We start from the raw sequence: 12,167 nt of genomic DNA on the forward strand, positions 1-12,167 counted from the left end.
AAAAACTATCTGACCTTTAGAAGACATCTGAAGGCAGCCCTGTTTCGGGAAGTTTTTAACGCCTGATGTATTATTGTGCTTTTAATTCTGTTGGGAGCTGCCCAGAGTGGCTGCGGAAACCCAGCCAGATGGGAAGGGTATAAATAAATAAATAATTATTATTATAAAAGAAGACAATGACAAAAATATCAATGTATTCCAGGGATGAGGGCTGTCGTGAGGATTAAACAAGGAATGGGGAGACCCACCTTGAGCTCACTGGAGAAACAGGTGGGAGGTGGAATATAAATGCAGTAAACAACCAACAAACCTCAGTCCTGGGGGCCAAATGCACCTTCCAGTCTACTCCGATTGGCCCTTGCGACTGTCCAAGGGCCCTACACCTTCCCAAGCCACACCCTTCACCAGCCCTGATTTGCACCCTCCTTGAGAAGCATCATCAGAGTTCAAGGACATACTCAAGCTGGGCAAAAAGTGTCCTTCTTGCTTGCCTGGATAGGTGGAGGACAGAGAGGGTGGTACATGTTTGTGAAGAATCTAGCCTACTGTACAAAGGTAACATTTACATTAACTGCAGATGGTGACAGCAGTCACAAAATTAAAAGACGCCTGCTTCTTGGGAGAAAAGCAAAGACAAACCTAGACAGCATCTTAAAAAGTGGAGACATCACCTTGCCAACAAAGGTCCGTATAGTAAAAGCTATGGTTTTCCCAGTAGTGATGTATGGAAGTGAGAGCTGTACCATAAAGAAGGCTGATCGCCGAATAATTGATGCTTTTGAATTATGGTGCTGGAGGAGACTCTTGAGAGTCCCATGGGCTGCAAGAAGATCAAACCTATCCATTCTTAAGGAAATCATTCCTGAGTGATCACTGGAAGGACAGATCCTGATGCTGAGGCTCCAATACTTTGGCCACCTCATGAGAAGAGAAGACTCCCTGAAAAAGACTCTGATGTTGGGAAGGATGGAGGGCACAAGGAGAAGGGGATGACAGAGGACGAGATGGTTGGACAGTGTTCTTGAAGCTACCAGCATGAGTTTGACCAAACAGTGGGAGGCAGTGGAAGACAGGAGTGCCTGGCGTGCTCTGGTCCATGGGGTCACGAAGAGTCGGACACAACTAAACGACTAAACAACAACAACATTAATTGCTCCACCCACTTTAGCCTCTGGCCCCGCCCACCACGGCATGTGGCCCCTGGGAGGCTGCCCAGAAGGGTATGTGGCCCCTAGTTGAAAAATGTTCCTGACCTCTGATGTAAACAGTTGGTTTTATACCAGGGGGAGGGCATTGCTGTCTGTCTCTATCTTGATTCATTTAGAAAACAATAAAGAAGTCTTGAGCATCAGCCATCTCAATGACAGCCAAGCTTCGTGGCGGCTTCTTATCTTCATTATTTTATGTACCGACTCCAGCAGTTTTCTCTGATACGTTCTATCAAGCTCAGCCGCCACTTCTAATTTGCTGAATTGCTTCAAAGGTACTTAATTATCAGATAATTGACTTGTTCAATTCTTTTCAAATAATTTTTAAAAAGAAGATGCACTCTGGCAGGGGAGCTGCGAGGGTTCTGGGAACATTGGAATGATATTCACACAAAACAAAAGGAAATTGAAACGTATCACCAAGGAACGTCCACTGCCTGGGTCAGCTCTCTTGAAATCTGATTTTCTGGGACCTTGACCCATCTAATTGGCATTACAGCTGGCAAACAAGGGAAATATTTCAAAAATACATTGCTATTCTACAGCAGATCATTTCCAAAATGATTTTAATTCACATTCAGGGAGAGTTGCAATGCTTTTAAAGCAATATTCAATAGATGTAGACAGTTTTTCTTCCTGAATTAACATTAGGGGCACACTGCAATCTCCCCCCGCCCCCCCAAAAATAAAGTTTTACTTTCAGCATGTAAGAGTAAGGATCACCCTCAGAAAACCTGGAGCTTGTGTTTCTTTATGAGTCACTGTGCTGCCTGGTTCTCCTGATCAGTGGTGGTATAGTAGTAAACTCTGAAATGAAGGAGCTCTTCATAACAGGCCCTGAAACCAGGCCACCAAGGAAAGTTTAAAAAATGCTGGCAATTGTGCTGATCCATTCTTATGCATGCACACACAGAGAACAGCACTACACAGCATAATACCCAGCTTATTAGGGTCAGTATGAATGCAGACCTATGCATAGTTTCCTAGGAGTCAGCTCCACTGAAGTCAGTGGCACTTCTGACTGCATAGATTTATCTTACAGGCTTAAGGTAAGTGGAAAGATCACAACGATGCTAGCGTCTGCCATCAAAAGAATGGCCTCGATGATGCTTAGATCCTTTAAACTGTCTACTTTTCTATTTAACTTGGCAATTTTATCTGTTTAGTTGTGTTTCTATATTCCTGAACTTGGAGCACAAACCACAATGGTTGGTGGCTGATGCAAATAAACACCCCTCTATTTAAACTGCTGGCATAAAGTATGGACCTCATCAAAGAAAAGGGAAAGAGTATCTAGGCTTTGCTGGATCATTTCCCCAATTTCCTATATACTAATCTTTCACAAAAAAATATTTCTTGCAGCAGTTCTCTCTCAGCACTCAGTCTGAGAAGCACTGCATTAAGGAATGGTTTTCCTTAATTAATTCCTCACTAACAAACATCTTGTAAATGGAAGTTGGAGTCAGGAGTGGGTAGCCTTTGGCCCAGGGGGAGAATGTGGCCCTCCAGCTCTCTCTGTCTGGCCCTCTGAACTCTCCCAGGTCATATGCCCTTTTCTCACGCCACATCCCTCATTGGCCTTGCTTCACCCCTGGGGTGTTTTCAGCTGGCTGGAATGTGCCCTTGAACTCTGACCATGCCTTTTGCTTATACAGTGGTACCTCAGGTTAAGTACTTAATTTGTTCCGGAGGTCTGTTCTTAACCTGAAACTGTTCTTAACCTGAAGCACCACTTTAGCTAATGGGGCCTCCTGCTGCTGCCGCGCCGCCGGAGCACTATTTCTGTTCTCATCCTGAAGCAAAGTTCTTAACCTGAAGCACTATTTCTGGGTTAGCGGAGTCTGTAACCTGAAGCGTATGTAACCTGAGGTACCACTGTATGGATGGAGGATAAAGAAGTGCATGAGAGTGGATGTAGAAAGTTGCCCACTGTACAAAGGTAAATCTTTTCTTGCTCCGCCCACTTTTGCCTCTAGCCCTGCCCACTAACTGGCAATTACCCCTCAGAAGCTTACCCAGAATGGAATGCAGCCTTCAGGATGCAAAAGATCCCACAGCTCTGGTTTGAATTCTCCTGCTGGAATCCACAGGTGCACACTTTAATTTTATTTTGTAAGGTAAAAAAGGTAAAGGATGACTGGACAGTCAAGTCCAGTCAAAGGCAACTATGGAGTTGTGGTGCTCATCTCACTTTTAGGCCAAGGGAGCCACTGTTTGTCCACGGACAGCTTTCCTGTTCATGTGGCCAGCAGGACTATACCGCTTCTGTCACAACGGAACACTGTGATGAAAACCAGAAACACCGTTTACCTTCCCACCGCAGTGGTACCTATTTATCTACTTGCACTGGCGTGCTTTTGAACTGCTAGGTTGGCAGAAGCTGGTCCAGAGCAATGGGAGCTCACCACGTCACAGGGATTTGAAATGCCGACCTTCTGATCAGCAAGCTCAAGAGGCTCAGTGGTTAGAACCATATTGCTTTGTTGTTCTTCAACTAACCAAATAAAAGCAACCCACAGGTGCACCAACACTGCCCTTCTAGAATAATTTTCTAGAATGATTTCCTTGGATTTTCTGAAAGGGACTGTTGAATTCCTACTTGTTAGGCCCGTGGATGCTTTGCCAACATTTTAACTGCCGCCTTTAAAAAAATTAATCACCCCCCACAGGCCTCAAATAAAGAAGATTTGAAAGCCAGCCTTGTGAGCCCAAGACTCATTCTGTTCTGCTTTAATGATGTACAGAAAACTGCTTTTCAGAGCTCCCACGAATGTGGTGGAAACCACAGAGCCTGGATGGATGTAAAAGATGTAAGAGGACGGTGTTCATTATAAGATTAAAAGTTATGAGAGTCCAGGAACGGCTAAGCGACCTTCATTTGATTTATATCTCTTTTATTTTTATTTATATTAAGCCAATAGGAAAAGGGAGGAAACTCCACCCTTAGGCCTAAGAGTAAAGACAACAACCCATTGTTTGAGGTGGCCCCCCAGAACTAAAGATGTTGGAGAATTCCAGGGAAAATGGAAAAGGAAGTGGAAATTGCTGCAATCCGTGTGATCGTCTGCAGCCAGGAATGGAACTCAGCTGTATATTGATGGATCCTCTCCTTGCTTCTGTTCTGTGCTTTGCTTTGTACAAGCTTGTAACCGATAGAACTTTGTGTGTTTACATGCGCTGGTTGTACTATTCAATCAAAATACCGTATTAGCTTGAATATACGGTAAGCCTCACACCCCCCCCCCAAATTACGACTGTGAAAAGTTAAAGTGCGGCTTAAATTTGCGACATTACAGAAACTGGCTTTTACGATATCGCTGCTGAAACAGACATACGGTAAAACCAAACGGGTGTGAGTGCCTGTGGAATTTTAAGGGAGCAGCTTATATTCGGGTATTGTCTTTTTTCCAACTCCCCCCCCCCCCCCGCCGAATTTTAAAGGTGCAGCTTATATTCAGGCCAATACGGTAACAAAAATTGCAAATAAAAGAAGCAAGAATGGAAATCAGTTAAATGAATAGGATCAGCAATCCTTGACATTGTGGTTGTTTTCTACAGTGTACAAACGGATTGTAACAAATGACTGTTTTGACATTTCCTTCACATTAAATTGTATGCGAGTCATGCAGATGGCTACGTAAGGGTGGATGAGGCAATTGATGTGTTTCTGGCAGAAACCAAACTGCAGTGGAAAGGAAACAACGCTGATCCCTGCCCATAATGGAGTAGTTTGTTAAACCTAATAAGCCAGCCACCCCAGCAGACGCTACCATATCTAATTAGCAAGTAAATGAACACAGGAACTGACTCCTCAACGTGAATCAGAAGCAGCCCAGAAAAACAATTCAAGAAACAGAAATAACAAATCTCAGAAAATGCAAATGTTGATCTGTCATGAATCCTGAAGCTGCTGCCTGAAGGAAAACTAGGACCACCAATAATGCCTACTTAACACTAAATCGGAGGCAGACACTGCATGTGGACCTCAGAGATGCAGCTTACAGCCCCACCTTCAGCTACAGCAGAGGGAACCTACATGAGATGCTATTGACACTACCATTCCCATCATCACTAACCAGGACTGACAGGAGTTTAAATCTAACAATATCTGCATTACACCATGTTGGCTACCCCTGAGCTGTTCATGAAGGAATCAGCATGTTCTACTAATAAGGACCCACTCATTCTACAATGGTGGGTCCTTATGTAGCCCCAAATTACATCATCTACACAAGAGGGGAAGTATCAGCAGGCTTGGGGGAGCTCCAGGTTTACAGAAACAAACATACTGTATTTTTCGCTCTATAAGACACACTTTTTTCCTCCTAAAAAGTAAAGGGAAATGTGTGTGCGTCTTATGGAGCAAATGCAGGCTGCGCAGCTATCCCAGAAGCCAGAACAGCAAGAGGGATCATTGCTTACGCTGCGCAGCGATCCCTCTTGCTGTTCTGGCTTCTGGGATTCAGAATATTTTTTTTCTTGTTTTCCTCCTCCAAAAACTAGGTGCGTCTTATGGTCTGGTGCGTCTTATAGAGCGAGAAATACGGTATACCTCTGGGAGGAACATTCTAAGGGGCTGGAGCTCCAAAACAGCCCAATGAATATCGAGAATGCTAATTTATTTCCCCAGAAACAGAATCCCCCCCCCAAGTCTCCCCAATAGGAAATGTGTCCTACAAAAACTTCCCTGAGCTTTCCACTCCAAGAAGAGAAAGTGGTTTTTCTCTTGAGGTTTTCCTTGCAGGTCATTGTCTGTCAACTGTGCTAGGAGCACAACCACTGTAGGAACATGGGAAGCTGCCTTATACTGAGTTAGGCCTTTGGTCCATCTAGCTCAGTATTGTCTACACTGACTGGCAGCAGCTCTCCAGGGTTTCCAACAGGAGCCTCTCCCAAATCTGTCAGAGACACACTGCAAAGCAGACACACTGCCAATGAGCTATGGCCCTTCCCTGAAACAGGGATGACAGGCCAATTCTTTTACTAAGCATGAATCATTTGGCACAGTAAAAGTCCTTATTTTCTCAAGGCTTAATGAATTTTTTGGAGCCTTCCTCATTGCGGGAGCACTCCAAATTATGTCTCTTGCGGGGCTTGTTTTGCTCAGGCTATTGCTGCCGCTGCCTCCATCCCTCAGTCAACTGCAGCTGATCTGCCACATTTCACGCTATTTACATTGGGCTCAGTATAAATTTCTCACACAGCGCCAAAGCTTTGCAGATTAATTCTGAGGCACTCAACAGTTGCAATCAAACATGTCTGAAAGAGCTCTCCTTTGGTCTCCATATGTTCTCAGTCGCCACCGAGGTCTTAACAGACAGCCCTGCTCAACCACCCCATGATCTAGCCATTTAAACCTGTCAGAATGCAAGATTTAAAATATTGTCACTTCCTCATTTGCACACCAGCAGCTCGGTGCCTTTCAGTGTTTAAACCGACGATGTCTTCATTGCTCCTTTTTTAAGGAAAAACTTTCTAACAGTAAGCGCTGTTTGACAGTGGAATGAACACCCTCAGAAGGTGGTGGACTCTCCTTCCTTGCAGGTTTTGAAGCAGAGGTTGGATGACCACTTGTCAGGAATGCTTTAATTGCAATTCCTCCATTGCAGGAAGTTGGACTAGATGGTCCTTGGGGCCCCTTCCAGTTCTATAATTCTATGATTTCCTTTTCATTGAATAAATGTGCACAGAAAACAACAAGCTACCCAGACAAGAGCCAAAATTAACCCCCATGAGCTTGCAAAGACTGCATCCAGAACTCTGTGGCTCAATGGGTTAAGCAAAGTTTACACAACTGGAACGTGTTACGGAGGCTGTAGGTTTGAATCCCACTTCTCTTTCGTGGGAAGCGAAAGCAATAAACATCACCAGACATCTTTAACATTTCATCCTCAAATAATACAGAACTTTATAAAACAGGTATATGGGAGAAAGGATGGCTGGACAAACATATACAGTGGTACCTCGGGTTATGTACTTAATTCATTCCGGAGGTCCGTTCTTAACCTGAAACTGTTCTTAACCTGAAGCACCACTTCAGCTAATGGGGCCTCCTGCTGCCGCCATGCCGCCGGAGCACGATTTCTGTTCTCATCCTGAAGCAAAGTTCTTAACCTGAAGCACTATTTCTGGGTTAGCGGAGTCTGTAACCTGAAGTGTATGTAACCTGAAGCGTATGTAACCCGAGGTACCACTGTACATATTTTCTGGAGACCACACATGTTACAGTGGAATAAACAACAAGTGCCACATAACATGTACCTCCACACTTTTAGTATGGCAGCACCTACCCCCACCCACTGACATTAGCAGCACCCTCACTGTATTGTTTTGGTGCCTATTAAGTGTACAGAGTGCTGTTGAGCTCGGATCCTGCTTGTGAGCTTGCCACTGGGGCACCTGGGAGAACAGGATGCTGGACTAGATGGGCCAATGACTTGCAAGGGAGCTCTTTATGTACTCTGTGCTAACTCTGCTATCAGAGGTAGTATACCCCAGAATACCAGGTGCACAGGAAAATCGCTTGAAAATTGCTAAGAGAAATATGTATATTAAAAGAAACTTTCAGACAGACAGACACAGACACAGACACAGACAGACACAGACAGACACATGAATCACCAACAGGTGCAGAAAGGGCGTGAACCGAACTGAAGACTAAAAAATGAGAAAGAATGAGACTGAAATTGAGAGTTTCTAATACCGACACAAATCTGTTGCAGGAGGTGGAGTGGGGGACAAATACACAAAGGAAAATTGTTCGAGAAACTCTGTCCATTACAACACAGGCTAATGAAACTCCACAGCAGAAGGCTGGAAAGCACTAAATGGCATTACAAATAGCAATATAGCAAGAGAGTCATTAATATAGCAAAAGAGTCATAAAGCTGCTCTTTGTGGAATACTTGCACACTTGATCCTTCAAATCTTGCCATGCTCATTTTTAATAATGGCTCACAACCATTCAATTCACACATGTGGCCCTGAACATTCAAATTACAAATTAGGGTGACTGCATCATTTAGAAGGGGAATGGTCATTTTTCAGGAGATGGTAGTATTCAGTTGAAATGAATTTATTTCCTGTCTTAGCAATTTCAGTCCAACATTTGCTATCCACAAGTGCAAGGGCTTTTGTGCTACTGGGTAGCTGAGTTTTAATGTTATGCAACAGAAGCATGCAATGCACAATGAGCAGAAAATCACTGCACAACAGATTGTGCAACTGATGGTGCAACGAAGTAGCCAGCAACCTTGAGCATCAATGTTCCATGGGCACAAAATATTTCAACGGAGAATCAAGTATATTACTATGCAATTTTAACTTAGTGCTACATTGAATATAGCCCACACCATTTTGAGATACTTTAGAAATTATTATTCTTATTATTACTACTACTACTATTATTATCAACACCATCATCACTATAGGTGTATTCATCACCTTCTATACAACCATCTTAAGGTAATGTCCAATAGACTATTTAAAACAGTTAAAAACACAAAAACAGGAAATACATTTAAAGCATGCCTAAAACTAGCGCTATTTTTCTAGAAAAAGAGGTGCTGGAGCTCACCATGAACTTTCCCTTGTTCTCTTAGACTGGCAATGGCGCCCACCTGAGAGGTGATGGAGCCCAACTCTGGTGAGTTCTGACTGAAAAAAGCCCTTACTAAAACCATAGCAAATAGCTATACATGGCAAAAACCCATTTCCAAAGACTCGTGGTAAAGAAATTGTAAAATCCTCTATGATTCATGCCTAGGAGGTCACCTTCCACATATTATTTTTCATCAAAAACAAAACACCCTTCAGAATCAAACAAGGGGGTCCTTGAAGCACCACTATTTAAAGTTTGCACTCTGTTAAAAAATTGGCTCACCGTGTTGATCAGTCAACCGAAGCAGGGATAGGGAACCTGTGGTCCTCCAGATTTTTGTTGGATTCCAACTCCCATCTGCCTCAGCAAGCACAACCAATGGTAAGGGATGATGGGAGCTGTAGTTCAAAAGCACCTGGAGGGCCACAGCTTCCCTATCCCAAATTAAACTAAATATCATAATTAAATTAACTAAAGCTTCCAGACCCAATTCTTGTACTTTTGGGAGATGTGGGACTTAATCAGCAGCAAGCTTTTCATATGTTGGAACAGTGGCTCCGTGCCAAGCTACTATAAAGAAAAAGAAAAAACTTTAGCATTGTTTAAGGTTGTCTTTTTCTTTTTTTTTAAATGACATTTCGCTGCAGTCACGTCTCTGGTTGCCACAGATATTGGGGCCTCTGGAGATGACAGTGTCAAAGCAATAAAACAAAATTTCTTTGTGGTTTAATTTGTGTCAATTGATTTCCTATTTTTAATTAATAATTCTAATTATGATGCAGCAAATTTACCCAACAGACACAACCACTTTAATCAGAGCTCATTGATTGCAAACTGCAGACTGATCCGCACATTCCTGACACCATCGATTTCCTGTTGGGGAGGAGAAGAAAACAATAACGGGACTGACACCCTCGGCAGTCGTTTGCGCACCGGCAAAACTCAATGCTACGAACTGATGCATCCGACCTTAACAAATAAAAAGCCAGAGCATTATCTGCGGCTTTGGCGCTTCCCAAATTGAATTCCGCAGACTTGTTATGATACAAATTAGCGAGCCCTACCAATGAGACCAGCCTCAGAGGGAGCAAAGACAGGCCAGCGTGAATGAGCGCGGGGGACTTGTCAGATCTAATTTTCAGAAGTAAGGGTTACAAAACAGATTAGGGCCAAGATCCAAAGGAAAATGCATCTTGCTTTTGTTTCTTAACATCTGTATGCCAAACTGCTTTTGGAACCAAGGGAAGTTTCAAAACCAATCTGCAACGTTCCATGGGGAATGTCTTGCTCAAAGAAATGATGATGTTGATGATCTCATTAGCTGATGGATGTCTTTCATAATCACCACACACATTTGGTTGCCCATAATTGACTCCTGCTCTGCCCCACCAAAGATAGCAAGAAACTTTTGAGTTGGCCCAGTTGTCATTTGTTCCCCACTGGAAACAATGATGGGCCTGGCCATTTTTTTTACGACACTGGCGCAACCTGCCCAGAGCACATGGGATGAGTCTGGTAATCAACGCACATATATATCACGCAGAACAAGACCCAGAAAGAGCATTTGGAGCTTTCACCTGTTTTGGGCCACCTTAGTTTCTTTCATGGGTGACAAGGCAATATATGACTACTAGTTACCTAGACAGCATCTTAAAAAACAGAGACATCACCTTGCTAACAAAGGTCCGTATAGTTAAAGCTATGGTTTTCCCAAGAGTGATGTATGGAAATGAGAGCTGGACCATAAAGAAGGCTGATCGCCGAAGAATGGATGCTTTTGAATTATGGTGCTGGAGGAGACTCTTGAGAGTCCCATGGACTGCAAGAAGATCAAACCTATCCATTCTGAAGGAAATCAGCCCTGAGTGCTCACTGGAAGGACAGATCCTGAAGCTGAGGCTCCAATACTTTGGCCACCTCATGAGAAGAGAAGTCCCTGGAAAAGACCCTGATGTTGGGAAAGATTGAGGGCACAAGGAGAAGGGGACGACATAGGATGAGATGGTTGGACCGTATTCTCGAAGCTACCAGCATGAGTTTGACCAAACAGTGGGAGGCAGTGGAAGACAGGAGTGCCTGGTGTGCTCTGGTCCATGGGGTCACGAAGAGTCGGACACGACTAAATGATTAAACAACAACAACAACAACAAGTTATGTAACAGCTATGCTCTGCCTACACGGCCGAAGGCAGCAGTGCTTCTGAATATTGGTTGCTGGAAACCGCAGAAGGGGAGAGTGCTCTTGCATTCAGGTCCCATTGCATCTCCTCAGCCGCTGTGAAAACAAGATGGGTCAATGGCCTGGCCCAGCAGGCTATTCTTATGTTCTTAAGCACTTGCCCCTGGAGTTGGCCCACCTGAAGCTGCACCAAGGGGTGATAGGATCCCAACTACCATCTCCTTGTTGTCCCTTGTACACATGTGCATTTTTCTGCAAGCAGAAACTGACAGAGCTACCCAGGACTCCCTGTATCTCATTATAATGTGCCTAGCTTGCCCAACTGAACCAGTCATACAATAGTAGATACAAGGAATTACTCAGGTGGCTGTTAAACATCTATTTAAATTTCTTGAACACTTATTAAACATAACCCTACATTTGCTAACTGTAACCATGCTGGTACCAATAAAGGACGCAGGAGCGTGTGACTTAGGTCTATTTATGGTGCTTAGTTAATGAAAATCTCGGTGCAGACAGCCAAGAGATAATGAAAGTAACTGTTGTAAGTTTGGTTGTAAGTCGTTTTGGGCAAGATAAAGTGTCTAACAAACAACAACAACAACAACTGCTTTTTCTCCTTTACGAAACTTGCTGCAAAACATTACAGCCTGGGAACTATATCTTTGTAATAGCAAAAAATATAAGCCACCCACCAAGCATTCATTTTTTATTCTAATGAGAAAGATTTCTAGCAGCAGTGGTATTTTCTGAAGGGCAAAGTAGACTGCAATTGGCTACTAAACTATATCTGTTTAAGCAAAATGAGACTAACTGGAGTTACTTACCCTGCTGATAAATGAAAAAATAATAGAAGCAGACCAGTGAATAGTTACCATACATATTTGCATAATATACTTGTTAATCACACAAGTATATGGTTAGTAAAGCCATAGTGAGTCTGAGGGCTCAGTTCCTAAATTAGCCACGATGCCTCATTTTCTACCTTCCCTTTCAGAGGCAGGTCCATTCGCCTTCTAGGGTGGGTGGCTTTGTGGGCAGGCCCCGGGACTCCCTAGTGAACCAGCTAGTGGCAGGCCAGATAGTCTGCCTGCCACCAAATTGGCCAATGGCAGCAGGACTTTGTGGGCATTCCCCTGGGGTCAGGACCAACTGTCTAATGGCAGCACTTGGCACCGTAC

The 12,167-nt window shown here is 43.6% G+C and overlaps 1 protein-coding gene across 7 annotated transcripts in view; it reads right to left on the reverse strand.

Moving 5' to 3' along the window:
- Positions 1-12,167, reverse strand: part of MEGF11 (multiple EGF like domains 11) — a 343,630-nt gene that overhangs the window by 142,607 nt on the left and 188,856 nt on the right. The window lies entirely within an intron of this gene.

The sequence above is a fragment of the Podarcis bocagei genome (assembly GCF_964188305.1).
Source record: "Podarcis bocagei genome assembly, chromosome: 14".
In the NCBI taxonomy this organism is placed as follows: Eukaryota; Metazoa; Chordata; class Lepidosauria; order Squamata; family Lacertidae; genus Podarcis; species Podarcis bocagei.